At 33.8% G+C, this 4,972-nt stretch overlaps 1 long non-coding RNA gene across 1 annotated transcript in view; it reads right to left on the bottom strand.

The window, feature by feature from the left end:
* Positions 1 to 4,007, bottom strand: part of LOC138709093 (uncharacterized) — a 12,745-nt gene extending 8,738 nt beyond the window's left edge. Inside the window, exon 1 of the long non-coding RNA XR_011334824.1 lies at positions 3,573 to 4,007. This is a non-coding gene — a long non-coding RNA (uncharacterized lncRNA). The remainder of the gene's footprint in view (positions 1 to 3,572) is intronic.
* Positions 4,008 to 4,972: the final 965 nt, after the last annotated feature.

Below are 4,972 nucleotides of genomic sequence, written 5' to 3'. Positions count from 1 at the left end.
AAGAATGAGGAGACGTTAAGAAGAAAAAAATAAAATAGGGAATTTAAGAACCGATAAGAAGAACATTTCGAAACAAACTCACAATTATTTTTACATAATGTTATGAATTAGCTGCTTCAAAACTCACTACAAAATACAGTCTGAACCGTTTCGGTATGGATAATATTAATTCATTATTATAAATCTATTATAATAGTAGGAAAAATTTCTTGCTGGTCATGATTAAAAGATGGGAGTTTCCATATATGACAATCAACAATGCATAATCTGAAAGGACAAATGGAAATCGTAGATGATTAAAATGGCTCCTATAAATCAACAACGGGCACAATGTGTTCTTTGGTATGCTAAATTTGAGAGTGTTAAAAGAGTTGAAAGGAATTGGACGTGATTATGGTGTGCGTAATGTACGGTAGTGGCAAAAAAACCGGACCGACGGAATAATGGAAGTCTCCGAAATGAGCCACTGCGCATGCCACGCCCGCATTCACAAGATAGAGAGTACTCTATTGAAATTGTTGTAGTTTCGACTGCTGATGTAGCCCATTTCGAAAGCCATTAGAAATTAAGCTGGTAAAATTCATGTTCTGGGAATAATAAGTTAATTAATTAGTAAAATATCGCTGCAATCGAAAAGTACTGGGAATAAATTTAAATAAGGAACAAAAAAAAAAGTTTCCTTTCCAGGTAGGATTCGAACCACGAAAGTCTTAGTTACCAGTCTATCGTGCTGTCACTGTGAACAAGGCTCTGAAATCAGCTACAAGGGTCGGTCCGGTTTTTTTGCCACTACTGTACCTAAATACGATTCCATAAAGTTGTGGTATCGAACATTTGTAGAAACAGGTTCTGTGTTTAAAAAAAAAAAAACATACAGGAGGTCGCAGGCGAAACCCAGTATGAGAAGCAGCTATCTCTTGACTTGGCCCCCAAACTCCCTAGATCTAACCCCTCCTGACTTCTTTGTGTAGGGTTTTGCTAAAGATATTGTCTATTCACAGAAACTCAGGAACAATGATGATCTGAGAGTAAAAATTATTCACGATTTTCAACAAATCACCCCTCTTACGTTACAAAGGGCATGGGCTGAATTGCATCACCGTTATGAATTGTGCAGGGTGCGCAATGGGGATCATGTTGAACTCTGAGGAATCTCCCATCTTTCAGTATTGTATGCACAAAGTTTCACCAAATAAAGTTCAGTAGTAAATGTTTTACGGTGTTTTTATTTTATCCATATCCAAACGGATCAGCTGTATTTAGATTGACCTTTTCAAGTGCAAATATAATAACGAAAAGCGACATGCTGTGTAGTTCCGCTCAGTCAGGCTTAATATGCAAGAAATATACGAGTTACGGAAGAGAAATGACGAGCACTAAAACTGTGATGATGAAGTAGCTAGCTAATGCTTGTAATTATGATTAATTTGTTTGCAGCTTAGCGACTGTTTTTTCGCGATAGTTATCGCGAGGTGCCTTTATTCCAATGACGGACGTTCATAATGTAATGCACAAGATCTGAGAGCAAGAAACTGGTAGAGAAATTGAGATGAGCTCCAATACGAAATGTTCAATATTAGTACTAAATTTTAGACAGCGAATCACAAACATATTGAGTACAGAGTGAATATCTGTTGCAAGAAGTAATTCATATCTGCATTATGAAATCCTAGATTCGTTATAAGCAGTGCTATCATGGAGGACATACGGGCCAATTTTTTTTAAATTAATCGTATGAGGAAAAGAAAATTTTGTCTGTACAGAGACAAACGGCATATGGGTGCCTAAGTTTTGTACGCAGAAATCTGTACAGATCTTAAATAATCTCTTGCTGTTCCTAATGTATTTTGTTTGATGTTCATAAACAAAAATTGTCCACCACTGCAGCACTGGAATGCAGAATTATATAAAATAATGGGCGAAATACAAGAAGTGCTGCAAATACACACTCCAAGATTCAAGTGTGCACCTACGGTAGTGCTACATGGTGTATTCTTTAAATCAAGCTTGTTGTAAAATTAAAATATAAAGCAAAACAATTTCTTTACTTCTTCTTTAATATTAAAAAAAATCATTAAATGATAGTCGAAGAGATAGAGAGAGGAGAGTAAAATATATTTCAATGGAGAAAACAAGGGTTGGGACGTATGGCCACGAGAAAAATTACCATGATAGAACTGGTTATATGCACAAAAATATTAGTAGTGTCGAAAATAAACACACTGTAGTTTTTAATGCCAGTCCTTCCGCTTACAAAAACACCTCTTTCTATTCCCCGGACGATATTTGACTGTCACCTCCTTCCCACATAGATTACATACGTGTTCTTTATCGTGTGTTTGTACTAATTGATCACAAGCGGTCATCTTGTGTTCTAGTAATCACAAATCAAGGGGGTCGTACTGCTTTTGAATTCATAATATGGGTTAAAATATTACACCAAAATGTGGAACGAAAATGGCTACTGATTTCAATCCACGAATGACGATTATGATGGTGATAATTTTGTTGTTAATAATAATAATAATAATAATAACAATAATAACAATAATAATAATAACAATAATAATATAATAACAATAACGATCTTCATTTATTTTTATAACTGTCATAAACTAAATCTGTTATTACATAATAGCCTACACTGAATTTGTAAAAATCAAACAAAAAGGAATCCTCTATGGCCAATCTTATAATGCTTTTCAGCACTTTATGTTAAGTAAATGAGAAAATTTGTACAAATTTAAAAGAATTTAAGGTATATTAATAAAATCTTCACGAACTAAAGTAAGAAAAATATAACTCTCAATTTCCATAAAACAATTATTATATTACTCTATTTCTTACATGTACAGACAAAATAGAATATTTCTGAAAATTTTGTTCCTAAAATACGTTCCCAAACATCGCCTCAGAAATGAAGTTTGTAATGTAGAGATAAGAAATAGTCTATTAAATTTAAAACAAATTCAAACATATTATATATTTCGCATGGATAAGTAAGCAAATAATGTATAATGCACCAACACACACTGCAGACAATGGTGATGGTTATGACGGAATCAAATTCTAATGATTTTTACTAATAAGTTACTTTGATCATGACTGTTACAGAGTTCTCTTATTTCCATCAATTTGTTTTTAAAGCTATAAGCACTTTAATAGTTTGAGAATGAAAGTACCTATACTTAAGGTGCTGCTGTTTACTTGTATAAATTTAAAAGTGATTAAGTAAAATATTAATTCATAAAACTAAAGGAAACAGAATTATTAAAATAGATAGTAAAAACAAACCGTTTTGATGTGTTAAATGCCATTACCAAAATCAATTTCTTGGCAGTCCATGTAAAGTCTATAAAAATGTTATAGAACATTGTATATCTTAACGATAGACATTTATGTGTCTGACTTCTCAACCTTTCAGATTATTTCTGTTAAGCTCGAGGTTAAAGGTCATGACCAGAGTACAAACGACACGTTAAATTTTAAGAGATCTTCTAACAAGACTTTCTATTTAGATTAAAGCGTGAAAACCTTCATATCACATTTAAAATATTCCAATGTCAACTTACCGCTTTTGCTTCCTCCAGCTGTAGTTGAAGGTCATTGCTTCTACAGTCCGTTTGAGCACATGTATAATTATATAATAAATATCTTCTCATAAAAATAAATAACTTATAAACAAATACAAAATCACTATTTACAGAGAAATGTCGTCTTTTATTTTCCATAACCAGGCGACATCTTCCTGTGGTCACTTTGGTGCTTATTCCAGGATGAATTCGACGAACAACTTCCTTGTTTGTTGTTGCTGTTGTTGTTATTCTTTCTATTCCCATCTGGGCAAAGAAATTTGTCGATGACCTGACGAATTGTAGAATGCTTCCTCTCCAATGGATTCGGATACATCGTAGGTTATGAACAGCTGACAGACTCGAGTGCCAGTTCTAGAGACTACCGCGACCAGCGTGCTGTCACAAGCTGAATTGATGCAATCGGTTAGAGTGTATCCTTTATATACTCTCCAGACAATATTTTCGCATTTTTCTTGTTCATGCGAAACAACACAAGAAAAGAAACTCGATGATAGAGATAATAGCATCTATAGAGGGCGGGAGAAGAACGTTTGACGTCACTGGCCTTGTAGAAATATGTTCTCCAATAGGATGACTGGACGTGTATACGTCACGACCGGAGTAGTGACGATAGCGTTGCGGGAAACCCTCAATTACAGAACAATTATCAGTGAACCAAAACAAAAACATGAGAATTTAGGTTATGCACCCCCTCCACCCCTGCATCTGCATATACATTAAGTGAAACAGAATGGAATTTACCATAAAAAGTTGGAATTTCCGAATCCGTTGTTATTTTTGTAAACATAAACTTATTAACAGTAATTTTCCTAGTCACGTGCATTAGTATCAAGATACATATTTTTATGTAATGTTATAACGTAACAATTTTACATTATGGTAATGGTTCAATTATTCTAAAATAAGACTTGCCTATTGTAGTTTTCCGGATGACATTTCGCTTTTACGTAGATCCTTACCGTCTAACACAATATTCATGGTCGGGTAACTACACGTGTTGCAGTGACAAGGACGAAATGACATTCAAAATTCTTATAATAACATTGTGTCAAGTACCGTTAAGTATTTGTTCAAAATATTATTACTGCTACTACTACCACCATTTCGACCACCATTAATAATAATAATAATAATAATAATAATAATAATAATAATAATAATAATAATAATAATACACTGCTGCGCCGATTTAGTGGAATGCGTTTGAGTCTAAATAAAGTAAAAAAGAAAACAGTGCAACGTGGTCTGTTCCTGTGGCAAGAATCCGAGCCCCCACATATCAATAAGGCATCATGTCACAAAACGATCACGCTCAAGTATTTTTGACAACGTAAATATTATTCAACGCCTAGAAAACGGCACAAATATTAAGGATA

The sequence above is a fragment of the Periplaneta americana genome, chromosome 11 (assembly GCF_040183065.1).
Source record: "Periplaneta americana isolate PAMFEO1 chromosome 11, P.americana_PAMFEO1_priV1, whole genome shotgun sequence".
Lineage (NCBI taxonomy): Eukaryota > Metazoa > Arthropoda > Insecta > Blattodea > Blattidae > Periplaneta > Periplaneta americana.
This window is presented reverse-complemented; position numbering and strand designations above follow the sequence as displayed.